Raw genomic sequence first — 20,790 nt, 5'->3', positions numbered from 1 at the left:
TATGTAGAGATTCTCTCTGTGAACAGGTGCCTGATCCTAAATTTAAAAACCACACACCTTAACATCCCACTTCCCCCTACCCCAATATTCACAGTCATGTTAGTCTGCTGGAGTATTTCCCGGGGGAAAAAAAAAGCTTTCTACAAAGCTACCAGTGTTAGCTCACATCCATAAATCCCAGCAGATGTCCAACTGCCTGTACACTTTTAGGCTGCATGCTGGAAGGCAAGAACAATATGTTTTCAGTTTAGCACACTGAGAATTTAAATTCTTTTATTGTTTTAAGCATTTCAGTAGTATTAACCCCTGTTTCACATAGCACTAGAATCCAAAAGGGGGAAGGGAAGGGAAGGGAAGGGGAAGGGAAGGGGAAGGGGAAGGGGAAGGGGAAGGGGAAGGGGAAGGGAAGGGAAGGGAAGGGGAATTATTTATTTTCCAAAGAAAAACATACTTTCAGGGAAGGTTTGTAATCTGTACTAGACCACAAAAATTACTTTAACTTATTTGCAACCTATTGAAGACTTTAGGTTGCACAACACTGTTTTATAACCAAAGCAGTTGGATTTCTCTTCTAGAATTAGTATCAACTTCTAAACAGTTCCAAGAATGAAGGCCTGGTACCTGAAAGACAGATAAACTCTTCCCCCTGGCGGCGTATGTGAGCCATTGACAGACGGTCAGTAACAAGATTCCTGGATTGTGATAGGAGGAATTCCCGGATTAATTTGAAGAGTCATTAAAAACAACACACGGTTGTTTTTAAATCTCTGTGACACCCTAGTGCTTTATTCATGGAAAAGCATATCAGCTATTTGATATATTTGCTATCACATTAAACTGGCTATCACATCTAGGAATGCACCCCATTATCCAGCTATATACAGAAGATGTGATTTACTTAACAGCTTGCTCGTCTGAGCACATACCCTCATTTTGCTAGTGTGGGGACAAAGTTGCAGCTGTGTGCTCTTACATCACTGATCTGCAGAGGAAACAACTCAGCAGTCCAGTTCAGGGCACAGCCTGAATCACATTAGGTGAACGGAGCGCTTGCACCCCAGAAGATAACAATTGCCAGGATGGCAAAAAGCACTGCTTCTGAAGCTTCACCCATTGCCCTGTGCCCAGTGGAGATACTGGGCTGAGCAAGAGTCTGTCTGAGTTCCATTAACACAGCCACATTCACCAAAGGGTTCTGCAATCACTAACCCTCCAGTCATTCCCACTCATGGCTCATCTGAAAGAGACCTTCCGGCTCAGTTAGCCTCTCTCTGCACTCAGGCCTCCTCTGACTGGATGCCCTGCTGATGAATGAGCACCAGCCCCTTGGCCTGAAGGTCTTCTGCTGCTACAAATACTCCAAGGCACTGGTTAAAGCTCTTCAAAGATGATACACCTAAGTGTAAGGATTTACAGCTGACAGGGCAGGATACAAGCAGAAGCTGAGTCCTTTTCCTCATCTCTGAAGTTAAAACATAAACTGGGTGATGCAGGTTTTTGTTTTCTACTCTTCAGAGTCCTGAAACTACCTTGCACCTTGATGCAGAAACTAAAGTCCACTTGATTACGCTTGGTTGTTTCAAAGGAGCGGTGCAAGGAAAGCCTGTCTTCACACAGGAATTAAAGGCCTGTCTCTTTTGAGAGGAAAATACATTCCATCTATCTGGCTCTATTTCCAAAGTGTCACGGAAAAGTGTCACAGTCAGAAATCCATTTTGTGAGGACAGACAATTCATGTCACCTTTTTTTAGCTTGTCTATTAGTTCACAAGAAAGCTGGCTTTCAAAGCTGAGAAAGTTTTGGTGCAAGGATTTTTATTCTTTCTTCCTCCTGAAATCTGGGTATCAACAAATGGAAACCTCTGTGCTTGTGCTGCCTTGCTTGAAGCACAAAGTTGTGGTACTGGCCAACTGTGCTGACCAGCTGAGCTTTAATGACATACTCACACAAGAGCAAGCAGTGCTATTTTAAGCTTCCATGACTCTCCTGAAAAGCTATGTAAGTGTTCGGTATGTAACCACTGCAGACTCAGTGGGGCACAGTGCAGACTAATGGCTCACATTCAAAGGAATCCTAGTCAACATTTATAGCAATTAACATACGGTTTAGGGTCTGAGCCTCCCTTTTGGAATATGATAAAGGAATGTTAGACTGTTCTTCTGTTTACTTCTCCCAGCTCCAACATTTTACTGCATTAAAGAAGGGATATCTGAGAATGCCAGTGCTGTGTCTCCCCCTAATTCCTACTGTATCACAGTTTCACTGCAATATGAGGATACCTGGAAGGGAGCTTAGACTTAATCATAGGACAGGGGTCTCAGGGCAGACAAGAGTTATCCCCAGGATGAAACCATCACCAAGGCAGCAAGATTTTGCTGGACAAAGAAGTCCAATTTGTCTTTTAACTCCAAAAAAAAAAAAAATTACAGATAACATGGCACAAAAAGTTTACCTTTCATTTTAGTATTTCTGTGGGAAAAAAACCACAGAAGTACAGAAACCCAGTTAATAAATGCACTATTGTTAGCCTGGATCCCTTAGCAGGCACAATAGATGCACTGTATTTGCCAGGTTACAGAAAAGGTTGCAGAGCACAATTATTTGTCCTTCAAACCTTGAGAGCTCTGGCAGTCACTGTGCAGAGGGAGTGGAGAGATGCCAGACATACCATCAGTGCCTCAACTGCAAACTCCTGCAAAAGATACATTATTCAGCTGTATTCAGATGAATCACTACTTAAGGCTCCCAAACAATATCAACATTACATTACCATTTCAGTAAAAGGCATTTATAAAAGTAATCAAGAGAATTTTGCATTAATCATCCCTCTAAAAAAATCTCCTCAAAGCTAGACCCAGGAGTTATCATAGACTCAGAATCACAGAATCACAGAATCACTAGGTTGGAAGAGACCTTCAGGATCATCAAGTCTAACCCATGCCCTAACACCTCAACTAAACCACAGCACTGAATGGCACATCCAGTCTTTTTTTAAACACATCCAGGGATAGTGACTCTACCACCTCCCTGAGCAGACCATTTCAGTACTTTATCACTCTTTCTGTAAAAAACTTTTTCCTAATATCCAACCTATATTTCCCTTGACACAGCTTAAGACTGTGTCCTCTCGTTCTGTCAGTTGGTGCCTGAAGAAAGAGAGCAACCCCCACCTGACTGCAGCCACCCTTCAGGAAGTTGTAGAGAGTGATAAGGTCACCCCTGAATCTCCTTTTCTCCAGGCTAAACAACCCCAGCTCCCTCAGTCGTTCCTCACAGGGCTTGTGTTCCAAGCCCCTCACCAGCCTCATTGCCCTCTGGATGCGCTCAAGCATCCCAAAGTCCTTCCCAAACTGAGGGCCCAGAACTGGACACAACACTCAAGGTGCAGCCTCACCAGTGCCAAGTACAGGGGAAGGATGACCTCCCTGCTCCTGCTGGCCACACCATTCCTGATACAGGCCAGGATGCTGTTGGCCTTCTTGGCCACCAGGGCACACTGCTGGCTCATGTTCAGCCGGCTGTCAACCAGCAGCCCCAGGTCCCTTTCCGCCTGGGCACTGTCCAGCCACACCGTCCCCAGCCTATAATGCTGCAGGGGGTTATTGTGGCCAAAATGCAGGACTCGGCACTTGGACTTATTAAACTTCATCCCACTGGACTCTGCCCATCCATCCAACCATTCCAGGTCTCTCTGCAGATCCCTCCTATCTTCCAAGAGCTCAACACACACTCCCAGCCTAGTGGCGTCCACAAATTTACTGATGAAAAACTCAATCTCTTCATCCATGTCATTAATAAAAATATTGAACAGGACTGGCCCCAGCACAGACCCCTTAGGGACACCATTGGTGACTGGCTGCTGGATGCAGCACCGTTCACCACCACCCTCTGGGCCCAGCCATCCAGGCAGTTCCTAACCCAGCAAAGAGTGCTCCTGTCCAAGCTGTGACTCAATCTATATCAAGTAGTTGCCACATATTCCTGCTGAACTATGTTTCAAAAGAGCAGTAGTTTGGCCAGAGTTTGGCTATTTCATGGGATACTTCAATGGTACTGGGCCTGATAATAATTCAGAAACATTAAATTTCTTTTACAGGTAACCACCTCCTTGTACAATGTTTAGATGAGTCATTTCAACATATAGAATATCCCACCAGTATGCAAAAGCAAACAAACAAAACATAACAGCAAAAAAATCCCATGTGCTGTAATTTTCTCTTGAGCTCAACAATTTTAAGAATCAACTGCTGGACAGCAACCTGCACTGATAGGATTCATCAGGAGATGCAGGACTGAGGACTTTCTTCTCAGTTCAGGCTACAGGAACTTATTCCAAAGTTATGGAACTACAGCTATCCAATAAATAGATGGAGAGAATCTTACAGCAAATATCCTGCTGTGTCTGACTCCATTAGTGCAAAAAGAAAAAGTGCAGTAATAATAGGAATGTGGTTATTCCACAGTTTGTAAATTAACTTCTCATTCTGCTTACTTTTATTCAGCTACAGGCTTCTCACTGATGTACAAGGATGTTCTTAATTCATCTGTCAGAAAGGACGGGAATGATCAGTGAATCAGACAGGGAGGGCAAGAGGATTATTATCCACAGTACTCCAGAGCCCTCCCTGCAGTGTTTTTCCCATGTCAGGAAATGAGCTGAGAACCAAATAGATACCCTTGTAGTTATGTGCAGATTTCAACTCTTCTCCAAAATTCTGATTTTTTTTTTTTTTGCCCAAAAGCAGTTCTATTCCCAATACAACTTCTCTCCCTTAAAGCAGCTATTAAGGCTTAAGACCCTGTCAATTTGTGCTGAATTCTTGGCAGGAAAAATCTTTAGAGAGCTGTGCCTGTTTGTAGCAATCTTCAAAAGCAGCACTAAGGACTGGAAAAAAGTGGTATTTTAACATCATGGGATGTCTAATAACTTTCAGAAAACCAGAAGTATTGCTGAAATAGCACTTCTTTCTTAACTTTTAGTTTAGAAGTTAATTCTAAGACTTTTCTTCAGATATTCAGCACTAGCCAGCTGTGATTGTTTTTTTCAATCTGGCATGTCAGCTGATCTTGATAATAGAAATGGAAAACAATATTTGGATAGAAAATAACTTGAGGAGGTAGGAAACTAATTTGTGAAATTACAAGTACACAGACCGTGACATAGAAGGAACTGTTCAACTATAGCAATAAAATCTGAATGAAAGGATTTAGTGATGGTCATAAAATCCATCTTTGCTGACAGAAGAGCAGAAGTCCTATTATTTGGTGAGCACAAACATTTGAGAAACACAAGCTGGGCTTGCTTTGAATAAAAGGCATGTCTTGAAAAAACATGTACTAGCTCTTTGCTAGGACAGTTTACCATGCTGACTTTCTCTCCAGCTCCTTCCCATGACTGAAGTGAAACTGGAGTTTTCTCCAAGCCTCTATCAAAGTGTAAGCTGGAGGCCATACAGACCTGCAAGCTGACCCAAGTGCACACCCACAGCACCAAGATCAGGAGCACTTTGACAAGAGAATACCTATCCTTTACAGCTTTAAGGTACTTAGAAATGTGTCTGCTAGCAGATCATTTTGAGCACAGTAAATCTTAATGGCAGATTAAAAGAGTTTTCAAAATTAATAAATGTAGAACACAAGTGCTCTCATGTGCTGCAGGAAGACATTGCTATACTGAGGAATATAATGAGAAGTAAGAGCTTTCAAAAAGCCCTGGTTCTGGGCAACTCTTTCAAAATGGTCACTTCCAACATCTAGGACTATTTGGAAAAAGCAGAAAGAAAATCCCTACATTCACATTGAGTCCTTGCTGCCAAAACTTTGCCCGTTGTTTCCTCTGGCATTTCCTCAGTAACAGCTCTGTGTGGAGATACAAGATGTAAAACACATGACCATCAGCCATGAGCATGCCCTGCTCCCTTGAAATGCCAGAGGTAGTCATCATCTCAAGAGAGTCACCAGCCAATGCTACAACTCCCTCATCCGGACAGAGACCACATTTTTACACAACCTTGGTTTTTTGTAAACATTAAGTCAGAATTTCTTCTAGAGATATCTGTAATGATACCTGGGAGGAAGACTATTAATAAGATACACACATCTTGACATGCACATATGGATGGATACCTGCACATGAGGGAAGCAGCATGCTAATAGCTTTCTTGGTCTGAAGCATCAACCAAGAGCAGAAAGCTGTAAGAAATATCTTTTAGCCCAGGGCAGACTAACTGACAGTTCCCAGAATTCCTAGTCAGTATTTATATGTCTTTTAACTAGATAGCTGCTTATAGTTGGCTGCATTAGAAACAGAAACTTCATATACCTGACTTGGGCCTCTACTTATGGCAACCTTTCTTACATCTTTGCAGAATTCACTCACTGGTAAGCAAATCACCTGCCCTGATTTCTGCTCCTATTTTTGCCTTTCAGACTTTGGGTATTACCTTGCAGTCCAAATCTTCAGTCCCAGCCCAAGCAACAAGGGACTTCTCCTCAGCCAGACATGGACCAAGAGAATGCATGGCCAGTATTTGGCCTCTCAGAGAAGTGCCCTTGATGCTTTCTAGGGGCAGATCAGGAGGGAAGTGAATCTCATTTTCATTCCTGCTGGAACAAAGCAGTCCGTTCATGGCTTTTATTCACTTTTCAGAATTCTTGGCTTTTGCAAGCCCTGTGACTCCTGCAGCTCCTTAATCCCGCTCTAAGGGTAGTATAAGCACTTCCATCTGCCTTGAGTGTTGCAAATCATGGGCATTCTGCACGTGAGACAAGAGGTATTATAGATAATCCACTACAATCTGAAAATCTGAGTTTGATTTTTATCTCTGCTGTAGAATATTTGGCCTTGCTTTAATAGAAAATTTAATTTGTTGTCAGGTCATCTTTTAGGATAAAACAAACTCTTTAGAGTTTTATATTTAAACACAAAATTTATGTACAAAAAAAGCACTTTCATTATAGTTTCTATTAAAATCTGATTTTCTTTGACTAGCTGAACCCCTGTGCTGCTCCATTTGAAACTGAACAGGATTATTTTACTGAAACAAATTTTGAAACAGGTAACCATAATGCATAATGCTCTTATATCAACCGAGGTTTTTTTAAATACTATTCTTCATGGTTAGCTCTATCTTAATACATGTGCAATATCACGCTATTTCAATCTTAAGCTCGCCGATAATGAACAAAGGATATTTGTTCTCAGAAACAGCTAAGGTGGGTCATCTCTGTAGTCATCCGGGTATGTTCACTTCTATAGGACAGACAAAGAAGTTATTGTTTTACTTTTAATCTGTGACTTTAATCAGTTTTCTATGGACTTTATCTTTAGTCTGGTTTGGTAATCTGTTTGAACTTCATGTAATTCTCTCCACTTGTGTGTCACCATATTCCTGATGTCTCAGCAGTAGTGACCTTAAAGTGCTGCTCCTAGCTCAATTTCACGACAGTACTATATAAGCTATAGTCTTAGGCAAGTATAGCTCATCCCAATAGGTCTCCCAATTATCAGCTTAATCTGATTGTATAATTCTTGGTTTATAGTGTTTGAAGGACTGAATCATTTGTGTTGATAAAAGATACATCATATTAAGCTTTAAGCTTGCACATACCAGGTTGAGAACTTCCAACTTACAACTTTTACAAACTCTTTTCAAAGTTCAGTTAGGATAAAATTAACTTAAAATGTAAGCACCCTATAGGATGAGATTTAAAATACAACACATTAAGTATCGATACAAGTGTCTAAACCACAGAATTCAGGAATGAGCTTTGACATACACTATCAAAGCAGTAACTTACAGATTTAGAGAAATGGACTTCTGGAGCAAAGCAAGGATTTTCATGCCTGTTCCAAGCGTGGTGACTCCACTTGTTGCAATTCTTCATTTCAGAAGACCTTCAAGATTTGTAGCAAGCTCTGAAAATTAAATCCCCTTTTACTTAATCCTGAAGAATATCCTCTTCCTCCTAAAGTTAGAGTTTTTAAAGGAAGCACACACTGACATTAAAAGCTTATTTCTCAGCTTTGTGGATGACCCGTAATGCACAAACTGCTCTCAGAAGTACTTGTGAAGGATGTTTTGATGAAAGATGACTGATCACTTCTTTGACCACTTGCTTACACTGGAGGTTTCACATCATTCTAGATAACGGACATCTACATGGACAAATAAAAATAGAACATCAAAAGGAAGAATATAAGTTCACAGCCTACTAAGATCTGTATCCTCTCTATACAGGATTTCTTCTAGAACTGTCTGGAAAATACTCACAATGCAAAACTTCCCCCAAAAGCTTGAGTTAATGACTCTACATCAATGGGTATATCAGGAAGTAAATCTGTTTATGTCCCAGTCAAGTAGAACGTGCCCAAGTCGCACCTTAAAACATGAGCAGCAGATCAAACATTTACACAATACCTAACTGGAATGCTATTGTACATAGGGCTTGCATGAAATAGCCTCTTGCTTTGTTCCTGCACTGCACCCCTCCTTCTAATGAAGACAGATATTCCTAGCACACACATCTGTGGGTGAGGCAGTCATTGGACTACTTTGCTGGTCAAAAATTTTCTAACCCAGTGACTCAGAGCAGTCTTTGTATGAGCTGCAGAAGGGACTTGTGATCAGCAGTGAAGAAAAAAGCTGTTTCCATGTCCCACTGAAGACTTGGGTCTAACTAGAGGCCTGCAGCTGAAGGAAAGATGTTTGCCTCTTATTTGTACCGACAGGCAATGTTTCTACCATTTGTAGTCAAGAAGAGAAAAAGAAAATACAACAGGTATTAAAATGAGCTATGCATACAGTGTGAGGTGTATCTGTGAGGGGGGAATAAAGCTGAGAGATGACTGTGCATGGGTATATAATATGGAGCTCCTGGACCAGGTCCAGTGGAGGGCAACAAAGATATTGAGGGGACTGGAGCATCTCTCTTACAAGGAAAGCCTAGAGAGCTGTTCAGCCTTTAGATGAATGAGAGGGAATCTCATTAATGTCTATCAGTCTCTGAAAGGAGGGTGCCAGGAGGATTATACTAAGCTCCTGTCAGGGGTACTGAGTAATAGGACAAACAGCAACTGATGGACAGGAAATTCCACCTGAATATGAGGAAGAGCTTCTTTACTGTGCAGGTGACCACACACTGGAACAGACTGTCCAGAGAAGTTGCAGAGTCTCCCTCACTGGAGATATTCAAGAGCCATCTGGACACAATCCTGTGCATTGTGCTCTAGGATGACCCTGATGGAGCAGGGAGGTTAGACCAGATGACCCTCTGTGGTTCCTTCCAATCTTACCCATTCAGTGATTCTGTGTGACTGTAATTCACTGAAGAATTTCTGCAATTTCTGCATTTTTTTTCAGAATTTCTGCAATTTTTCACACTTTTTTGTACTAGTTCTGGTTTCTTTGACTGACTCCAGTAGATTTTTCAAAACCACTTAAATATGTTGAAAAAAAAATTGTGATTGCTCCCCTCCATGTGCACACAGAGTGACACTGCAGGATGGTGACTTTCAGGGGGAGAGAGAAAGAAACTGCTTCAAAATATTCAAGAAATTCCTAACTCCAGCATACATTCAAGAGGGTGGCTTTCAAGAGTTGTAAATCCTTTGGCAGACTCACCAATTCTCTGGTCCACACACATCAGATTCATTAAGATAGCCTGCAAGGAAAGAGAAAAGGAGAAAAGTTTTTCTATCCTCAGTATAAAGTCATACTGATACCCACTGACATCCAGCTTTTCCAGCACATTATGGTGCCAAGCCTGCGTGACTTTTTACTGTAAGGACAATTTCCACTTTTTAAAGAGTTCAGTTGAACGTGCCATAAGAACATTATTGCCAGAGCTGTGAAAGGAGACCTGGTGCAGTGCACAGTGACAAATCCGCACAGCGTGTTTGAACTCAGAAACTCCTCAATGCCATAAGTCAGATTTAAAAAAACACTTCATATACAAGAGGAAAGAGGCCTGACAGGAACCTACTGAGAACCAAGAAAAAGCCACCATCTAACATCAGCTGCCATCCTCCTATGGGTTTATATGGATTCTTACTGTTCCCCTGGGATTTAGACAGTATTGTACCCCTCATGTTTTCCAATCTGCTCGCTGTACCAGCATTTGGGTAAGAACAGATAAGTAAATTGCAGGAACATAGATCTTTTTGCCCTAAGTAAGGCTGAAAGGCAATTAAAATATGAGGATTTTATGTTACAGATTACAGTATCCAAAAAAGTAGGTTTTTCACTAAAGGAACAAAGATATGGGGTTTTAGTATTCTTAGAAGAATAATTTTATTAAAGGAAAAATAATTTCAGTAAAGAAGAAAAGAAGATGCAAGCAGCAGGGCCTTTAGAAACTTATTATTCACTTCCAAATGAGGTCAGTTGTTTCAAGAAGTCTTTCAATACCATGTATGTCCTTTTACACTGCCAGACTTTCAAGACCCACTCCAAGTCACTCAACATATTGCTGCTTAGATAGAACCAAGCACAGAAACAGATGAAACTAAGGCTTTCAGGATTTTACAGTATTAGAAGCTTTTTGTTCAGGAGGATCTTTGAACCACGTACATTCTAACACCTTAACCTTGGATTTAAAGCTAAAAAGACTGCGGGCACGTACTGAAAGACCTCTGCTAGTGTGGTGTATGTAGAGAATCCCAGGATATTTTCCTTCTGAAAAGAAAGGAATAAAAGAAAGTTTTGCTGTCTTTTTGGCAGCTTCCCAGGAATCCTCTGGCAAGATCATAGTGGTCCCACATCATACTATGAAAGGAATCCAACTCCCCATTGTCCTTGGTGAAAGCCCTGCAGAGGATGGTCTCTGCAGAGCTCAGTGCAGAATTGGCAAGCCTGCAAGAGCATGTGTCATCTCGCACAGCAGAGACACAGATCAAGGCCTCAGTCAAACGGGTGCAATTGACCAGCAATAATGTCGGGGAATTACAGTTCGTGTCCCATATGCAGCAGACTGAGTGGCTGGTGGTTTCTGTAGCATTGCAAGGTTTCCAGCAAAGTCATGCAGGAACTCTCCAGTACCTGCCAATAGAGCCCTTTTTGGCAGCAGAATTAAAAGAGTAAGAACTTTCCCTTGGCAGCAAAGTTAGTAATTCCAAGCTTTCACTTACAAAGCTCGGCTTACTGAACTGAACCCACTATTATAGCCTTATCTGAGTCATGCTTTGAAACACAGTTTCTTTTATATGGTTTGTGAGATTGAATGGGAATTTCCTGCTCTTGACTACAGCAATCAGGTTCATCTAATGTAGTTTGTAACAGATGAAAGGATCAGTCCAGCTTGTGATGGAGAACAGATTTCTCTCATTAACAAATACAGCATTCCAAACCATTTAGGAGTCTGACCCAGGAGAGGTCAGCAAGCCTTCTATAGAAGCCATCTGTTTAATAACCAAGAGATGGATATTATTGACTATATACATATATTCTTGCATGTTAGTTGTATTTAGTGCAATACAACAGTTAATCAGTTTCCATTCTCAACTATCCATAGACAAATTACCATTTATATTTAATCAGTACCTAAACAGAAATGGGAAACTAACGCAAGCTGGTTACAAGAATAATCATTTCATAGCTATCTTCTGATATTGATTAAACACATTAAGAAACGGGGAGATTTTTCATTTCCTTGAGCTGCCTCCTCTTCCTCATCACAGTGATGGCATCTGTTGTCTTTGCTTTCTGTTTTTTCATTGGCACAAGGATGCAATGTGTAAATATAGATTATAGTCAGAGGACAAACACATTTACAGGTTTGGGCTTTTTTTTCTGTTGTGGAATTCAGTAGTTGCCCTGTAAAAAGAAACACACCTCAGGGAGTTAACTTTAACCTAAGCTCATCCAAGTTATAATTCAAAAGTGACCACTAATGTGACTTTTAATTTCTAGTGGGGAAAGAAGTTTAATACACACACACACACACACACACACACACAGAGACACATCACAAAACAGTCAGTCTCACAGATAAGAGAGTTTAGGAGAAGTTTAACACTTATGAGTGCATGGCTCTGCACACATACATACATACATACACACAGCAGCCAGTTTCTCCTCTGTATTCCCCACATGACTAATGATAGTGCATTAAACATGCCAGCAAGCATTTACCTTATTCTCTATTGAATCAAGAGAATCTTTTTATAACAAAAGATCTACAAAAATATGTGTTGACTGGACTCACAATTCTCCCCTCTTAAAGTGGAATTCATTATGTGAAATGTGGCCTTACTTGAAAGTAATGCTACTGTCTTTTTAGCAAGGTGAGGGTACTTTTAATATCTGATTCAGAAAGTGAAGAAGCATAATCTGTTCTCAACATGTAGCTCCAAACCCAGAATAATTTTCCAGTTTTAAAAAGAAAACTCTCCTTTTGTATAAAGGGGGAGAGGCTGTACTAAGAGTTACTCCTAAAGGATCCTCTTTTGTGCTGCCTTGCAGCCCTACAATACCTTGAGGAAAACTGATACTTGAGCTCCAGTGCTGACCCAGCTGGCATTTTGATACTAGCCTTGTCAGTGCTGGAAATGTTTCAGGTTTTAGTTTATGCTTTGACATATCCGAGACACATGCACCTTGGCTCTTCGGGATTAGCAAGTTTGCAAGCCTCACATATTTTATGACACCTTATGTAGTGTTTGACAGCAATTCTTCATAAAGGTTTACTCCACAGGCTACATTTTTTTCCAGGACTGCCCATCTTTAGATGACTTGTAGCATATTCAACCACAGCAGCTCCAACGATGACTTTGCAAGAGCCTCCACAAGTTTCTGCTATGAATTTTTCATATTTTTTCCTGCTGAAGTACCAGGTAAGCTGTCTAAATATTTCATTTGTAACTCATTATCTAGGTGTGTAACTATAAAGACTTCAACGCAACCTTAGTTATAAAGTGCCTGAAATACTCTGAGCCAGTGTCCAAAAGAAAATATGATCTACTTTATGTAGCTAAATGAGAATTGTGAGAACGATGGCTTTGAGAGTGCAGTTGCCCAAAACCTTCTGTGTTGGTTCTACTTAACAAACTAATGAAAAGACTCAGAGAAGCATTATGATCTCCCTTTGCAGTACCTTTTCAGTGTTACACCTTCCTCTTCCTCAAACACAAAGGGCTCTTGTGTATTACATTTACGGGCAATTTTGATTTTAAACAAAATGGGATTCACTCACATTCTCATAGCCATGCATTCATAAGCAAGAACATGCTTGTACCCAGGTAGTCTGGCCAGGATTCACTGTGGTGACACAGTGGATAAAGGAACGTACCTGTCATGTTGTCATCACACCTGGGCTAGAAGTTAGGTTAAAGGGCAATGGGACACAGCAGTGATGCATTTACTCGCATAACCACTACTTACAACATCAAGAACACTTCTGTTTGAATTAATGGTTTATTGAAAAGCTCTTGCATGCCCCAGAATTATGCTTTGAATGTAGAATTTATGGTTAGGGAGACCATCTACTTAACAGGTAGCTTACTTAAGAGGTTTTGGCGTCTCGATTCCTCCAACCTGCGGCCAGTGAAAGTCACAAGCCAAAAAGCGCAAGTATTTGGTGTTCAGAAGAAAGATGTTAGGCCTTAGAAGAAGAGGTTGGGAGCTTCGTTTTCTCATGACAGTCAGCTCTAAAGTTTTAATGCATTTAAATATTCTAGTTCAGGTAACCTAAGAATTATCTCCTCTTATTACAGTGACCTTTTTCAAAAGCCCCTAAATTTCATTCTTGCATATGATGTATTTGTAATACAACAGTATGCAAAAAACCACTTTCCTCAAAATATAGGAAAGATATATTTAAGTTGAGATCATTATTGATACTAGAAATGTCCTTTGTAACTGAGAAATTAGATGCAACACCTGAAAGGTCACTAAATATGAACAGTGATGCTGTCCAGGTAGAAGCAGAACAGAAAACAGGATAAGATGGAATCATCTAGTCAGCTGACCCAGAAATAAGCATATCTGGCAGACAGACATACTTAGTATTTTAAAGGGAACATGACAGAAGGACTTAAGATGCTCACTAGAATAGCTAAGTGTCTCAGCATCAGATTCCTGTCAATATAATGAAATTATAAGATCATTCAAGGTGAAGTTTAAGGGTGAAGGTCTGGATCACTGAATTTTAAATCCACATTGAAAATAAGAACTGGGTATAAATCAGGATTATAAACCTCATACTAAAGAGGGACTATCAGAAACATATCAAAGATGGTTAACACCTTAGGTGCCAAAGTAGGTCAGATTCCAGCCTTAAACTACTCTTTTACAAAACCTATTACTGGCAGTACTTGGCTAGACTCAAAGTTAAATTACTCTTTTTCTGAAATCTAACTACTGTAATGTGTGGCACATCAAGTAAAAAATCCCAAAACTCCCAAACCCTAGGAATCATTGTGGGATACTATAGGCAACACAGGGAAGGTACTACAGCTATTGTGGCTAGCAGATATAGAACCCAGAGCCCTGCAAGTAACCTGACATGAGCAGTTTAAGTTGCCAAGAAGCCATGAAGGAAAACAGAATGAAGTGGAATAGCTAGCGGAATATGAAGTGGAATATTTCATTTATACTGTGGATTAAGTTTTTGATTAACAATTTGGAAGTGCCTGTGCCTTTTGGGATAACTGAATTGAGGAAGGAAGAATGCAATCTTATGAGAAAAATAATGGGAAAATATGGTGCTCAGACACCTTGATGAATAGTATTTTTCTCTAGTCACTCAAGTTTTAGGAAAAGCAACAGCAGACTGCAGCTGTTGAGTGGAAAAGTCCAAGTGTACCAAAGAAAGGCAAGACCCAGCAATAACAATGAGGCTTGGAGTTAGATCACTTGTTGCTGTTAGTCAAGCTGTTTACCTTACTCTTGGCTTGCTCACAGACCCAAAGACAGCTAGTTGATTGCTAGTCCCAGTAAATTGCAATGAAAGGAACACAGGTTTTCTCACTCCTGAGGATGTTGCCATCATTGTTACTGGCTCAATCTTCCTTCTGGGATTTGTCTTTGTGTCTGGCCACTGCTGACATATGACAGAACCCTGCCTTAGATATCCCCAAAACACCCATGTACTGTACCTACTAGCCAACATTAAGGCCAGTTGTTCCAGCATCTGCATTTCCCACCAGACACTTGCTGCATTCTGCAATTGGTCACTCACTTTTTCCTCTGTCTGTATTTTGAGTAGCAGCAAATGTAACATTGCCCTTCTGTTAATTAAGCCCAGAAAAGGAAATCACACCAGTAACTCCAATCCCAATGGCTGGGTTTCTCTCAGTGTGGGTACCCCTCCACCCCTGCACAGACATGGTGCATTCATTCTGCGCTCTGGTGCCCATCAGGCACTGCAGCTCCTTAATTGCCTCACGCGAACAGACAGTGTGCACTCACACTCCAAATGCTACCAGCCTCATTAGTTCCTTTCACACTTCATTTCTCCATGTGAGGCATTCAAAGGTTTCACAATCTGCATATCTTCCTTTTAAGATGTCACAGAGCTCTTCTGCAGACCTTTGAGGGATTAATGAGCAAGATGTTTCTATTTTATTAATTAGCTGCTTCTCGGCCATACTCCACAGCTCTCTACTAGTTCAGCTGCTCAGCTACAGTAATTAGACAACCCACTTTTCAGTCTTCCATAACACTGCCTTAGAGAGAAAGTCTGACTGTTCCCGAGACTGTGGTATTTTCTGGCAATTATTAGACATCTCTTGAATGACTAATAGGGAAATCCTGCTTTCTGTATTATTCACTGCAGCATTACAGCTCCCCAATCTAGGCTTTGTCTCATGCACTCTGCTGTCAATACATGCCATCACTGGCACCCGAGCGTCCAGATGTTATCTGAAAGATTCTTTATTTGCATCATTCAGACATAACAGCCATAAAGAATGAGTCCGTCAGAATCAGAGCTGCAAGTTATGTGGGTAGTGTTACTTCTTATGCTGTAATACTTCTCAAACAGGAACAAAATCAAGCCAACAAACATATGCTGTCTCTGCTTCATGCAGTGGAAGGCTTGCTTGTATGTGTGAGCCCACAATTTTTTTAGCTACCAGTAGCTCCTGTACTCACAGTACCTGACATGCAGAAATCTATAGTATATGAAATGGCCTTTTTTTAAAACATGCCAGTCAATCATAATTAATATTGTACAGTGAGTACAACTACAAGGAGAAAAAAAATCTCTTAAACTGCGCTTAGTTACTTTACTTGCTAAAATATTTTCTTGAAATACCAAATTGTATCCATGGTGTATAGCTCTCCAGATCCCATAGCAATCCTACTGCTTGCTATCTTGTCTATTTATCTACATTACCAAGCTACTCATTTAGGCTGAGCTGTGGCTCCTTTCATCTCTCCAAAACCAAGCACATAGAATTAAGAGGACGTGCTGTTTCTAAGTGGAACAAACACAACTTCAACTTAACACTTGAAAGCAGTACAACAAAATGTTTTTCCCTTCCCAAGAGGCAATGAGAAGCAATGCCAGGGTCTGACAGACTGTTATGAGCTGTATGTGCTGTGTATATACTGCTGAGTAAGTCCATCCCAGAGTGTGCTGGCAACATAGATATCTACAGACACAGCTGGCCAGATCTGAAGCTCCTGCTGCCTGTCTCCAAATATGCTTCCAAAGGCTGTAGATCAAGAAGGGCCTGGGATGTGCACTCACCAGGGTCCTTGGTCTTGTCTGGATGAATGAGGTGCTCAGGACTAAAGTCCACCACAGTCAACACCTACCCCTGTAGCCAGCCATGGTTTGTATCAGTCCCTGACACTGTATCCCAAATAAAAAGTGGGCTAACCCATTAAGACAGGGTGACTTCTTCCTTCCATGTGATCAGCAAGGCATTGCAGAATGATGATTATATTATATCCTCCCTAGTAGAAAAGAACTAACAAATCTACTTATCTATCAGTGTAAGAGAACCTGAACTGTTTGTTCAAGGAGAGTTGAAACACTTCAACATTATCTTGGTTTTCAAACACGCAGCTTGCAGAATTGCCCCTCATGTTGCCTTACACACAGACACACACATGCAAACAGTGCGTTCTGTGCAGTTCATGGATTTAATTAGACAACTGTGAACATGAAGTTTGGATTTTTCCAGCGTGCATGTAAGAGGGAAATGAACATGAAATGTCAGTTATCCACAGAGCTTCAGAGAGGTAAGGCTTTACAGACATGTCAGTCAGAAACAGTGCCAGAGTGTACCAAATATCAGTTTGAAGTATTTTATATTAATTAAACTGTTCCACAAGAAAGTAGTGACTTCACTTGTCTTCACTTCTTAGTTTGGTAGAGTAATGGACTTTGAACTATCCTACACTTAAAACCCCACTTAATCACTCATGCACTGATGTGTTTGCTTAGGCAGATGATGAATACGTTTTCCACTACCCTGAGCTGTCCAAGCTCACTGTTAATTAGCACTTAGCTCATTAAGGTTAACACACCTCTTAAGATGAACTGCAAGAAACAAACCCCAATAACTATAAAACATCTTGCAATTACTTCAGTTATATCTGTCTCTTATTTTATTTCAGCTGTAGAATTCTCCACCTGGAAATTCTCCCCAGCCCTTAGTCTCTGAAGCCAGTATTATCAGGGCAAATGGTATATGTTCAAATCCTGAGCACTCAGGTCTGTGAAGATATGTAACAGTCTTGTTACATTCAAGTAATTGAATGGTTAAAAACAAGGAACTAAGATTCTGACAGCTACTGTCAGCAGATACTATGACAGCAAGAAACAGCTCCCTTGGAAAACAGCTCCATAAAATGGAATGAACTCTGTTGAAAACTTAAGACCACTGTAAACCTCCCTGCTTTTCCTCTTCAGATGCCAAGTGCATTGCTTTGACCGCCTGCAGTATAAACAGACAGCTATTTAGAAACTTGTATAAAATAAAATTCCAAAGCAAAACACTCCAGCAATTCTCTGTGAGCCGTTCGTCATCTGGTGGGAGGCTGCAAGACTACGGATGACAGGCGTCAGACGTGCTGAGCAACGCCTGGCTGAGGAGCGCTCGGGTGCTCCGGCAGTGAAAAGCCCCATGAAGTGGTGCAGAAAGCAGGAAGGCTCAGATCCAGAAGGATCTCTCTGTGTATTTCAGTCTTTTCTCAGATATCCAAAAAGCCATAAAAGCATGAGCCAAGCATATAGAGAAACATAAACCTACAGCTGGCATGCTTCATTTAGGAATATATGTATGTTGGCAGTTTTCCTTCTCCTCCACCTCACTTAGGGTCCAGATTCAGCCAATCTGTTAAACACTTTACTAGCTTTGATGGACACAAACCTTCAGGACAGATTTAAAGTTAAGCCTCTACTTTATTGCCCTTAGGAAATGTACCTAATCATGAAACAAGGCCTGACAATGAACTTACAGTGAAGTCCAGAAACTTCATGCAGCTCAAGCTTACATCTCATCCAGCACAAAGCCAGTCATTTTTCAGGCTAAGTACTTCTTCTAGCACTAGAGTTCAAATCTCAAGAGAATAAAGGTGCTGGCTATCGTAAGCATTAAAAAAAAAAATCCAAACTAAACTTGTTTTTTTTATTATTCAGAATTACAATCTTGGTTGTCAAGCATTCAGTTCTGTCATGCTGGGTATTTTCAAGTAATGAAAGTATGTTGTGCCTTGATGACACAGCTCTTCCCCTGTCCATTTTATCAAGCAGTGAAGAGAAAATAATTGAAAAAGAGATGTGTGTGTTTCAAGGCTGAAGCTTCATGCTCCCAGGCATGCATGACACTCATCCTGCTGCCAGGGCTATCAGGACACTGATAAACTCTTGATATTGTTTAAAATAGAAACCAAACATTCCTCTTCACAACACACATTAAAAAAACATGCACAATATGATTTCTACAAAACTTTACACTGCTGATCAGAAAATTCTGAGACAATCAGATACAGCATATACTTCAGATTCTTCCTAGATCCTCAAACATATGAATTCTACCATGAGCCTTTCATCACTGAGGCTACCATTGTGGTGTGCCATGAAAAAATCAAACCTCAAGACACTATACAGAGCTTCAGTCTAAGGTCTGGAGCCAGAATCAGGTGTAAGAACATGAGATTCAGGATTAAACATCCCAGCTGCGTCCTGCTGAAGGATGATGGGATGATCTGCACAAATGTCAAATCAAACATAGTTCTTACCAAAGTACTTGAGCTTCAGAAAACACTTGCTAATGGTCCTGCAGCTCCTTCGCATTTCACACTTCATTATGACCAACTCAGAACCCTCATGCACTGAAGAACAGCTGACTTTGTTCCCCCTCTGAATATACTGGAGTTACTAATATGCAGCAGTTCTTTCTTACTAAGATGTGAATGCATTCATGACTGGCCAGAACACATAGAATCAAGAGGACTTGGGGTTTTTCTAAATCTCAGACTGCAACAAAAGAAATTAATTTCAGAAATGAACTTTCCCAGTATCTTACAATAAATTTAATACTGTGTTTTGGAAGGCTTATACTCTTGAATCTGATCAAAAGCAGCACTGGGAGTTGGTGGCGGTACCCTTTTAGAACACACAGCACAACACAGGAATCCAGATCAGAACTTCTAATCATTGTGGTGTTCCAGTGCCACTCTGTAATAGTTACTAGAGCGTCAGAACTCTATTCCTGATAGATCTCATATGCAGGCAAAATTTACTGTTGCTAGAGAAAACACACAAGCTGGTGATAGGAAAAAAATCATTGGCAATTATTTACCAAGTTAGCTGAAACATTTGCTTTTCAATTAGGATTCAAATACATTGACAATTCAGTAACATCCAGGAGAAAGATGATAAGGGAGGGTTTTATGAAGTGACTCTTTCCAGCCTAAATGCAGCTTCCTATGTAGCAGCTGTTACTGGGGAAGGGCTGGTTTCACCCACAAAGAACTAACTTTCCCTGGTAATAGTTAGGCAGCATCACAGTAGGCTTCGGCCATTTAATTGTTTAATTGCTTTTTATTGTTGAATGCAAACAACTCCCATTCACACCACGTAGTCTAAGGAGATCTTAGGAACAGTAAAACAGCTACAGTTTTGGATATTTTAATCATAGCATTTCATTGCTTGGTGAAAGATTGTAAGTCAGCACAGACAGTAAGGAACTGGCAAAAATCTCAAAGAGCCTCTGCCCAGGAAATAATTTTGACTCACAGTTTTTGTCAAGCCGGTTATCATCCCTTATAGATAATTATCACTATAATGAAGACTGAAATTGAAAAACACAGAACAAAAGAAACTATACTGGTGCTGCATTTGTCCTCCAGATGCATAAGGTGTGCCACGCTTTCAGAGCTGAGCAAACAAATTTTGGTATCAAAGCAGTTTATTTTAGGTGGTTTTTTTTTTTTTTCTGTTTAATCCCTATACACACATTGTTCTTATGATAAAAATCAGGAACTTAAAACAGAAAATGCCTGTGTTGGTACTATAACATTCATTAACCTACCACATCCCTCTCTGTATTTGCACTGCTTTATCTCTTTTTTATATATAAATTGTGTATCATTAAGAGTTATCTGTACAGCAGCTACCAAAGAAATAATAGGACAAATTTAAATATCCATTCTTCCTTCAACCTCGCAGTTCTAACGTAACCTGGTCAACAGGACTTGAGTCCAGCCAACATTCAAAAGGCCCTATCTCAGACAGCTTTTGTAAGAAGTGTCACTGGCATGTACATGCCTACACCCTGTCCAGGTCAGTCTATTATCTTCTATGCCTCCAGTCCCACTTTCTTTTCCCCAGTAA

At 40.6% G+C, this 20,790-nt stretch overlaps 1 long non-coding RNA gene across 1 annotated transcript in view; it reads left to right on the top strand.

Moving 5' to 3' along the window:
• Nucleotides 1-20,790, top strand: part of LOC137470529 (uncharacterized) — a 250,412-nt gene that overhangs the window by 2,753 nt on the left and 226,869 nt on the right. The window contains exon 3 of the long non-coding RNA XR_010997109.1: nucleotides 576-769. This is a non-coding gene — a long non-coding RNA (uncharacterized lncRNA). The remainder of the gene's footprint in view (nucleotides 1-575; nucleotides 770-20,790) is intronic.

Source organism: Anomalospiza imberbis, chromosome 3 (assembly GCF_031753505.1).
Source record: "Anomalospiza imberbis isolate Cuckoo-Finch-1a 21T00152 chromosome 3, ASM3175350v1, whole genome shotgun sequence".
NCBI lineage: Eukaryota > Metazoa > Chordata > Aves > Passeriformes > Viduidae > Anomalospiza > Anomalospiza imberbis.
This window is presented reverse-complemented; position numbering and strand designations above follow the sequence as displayed.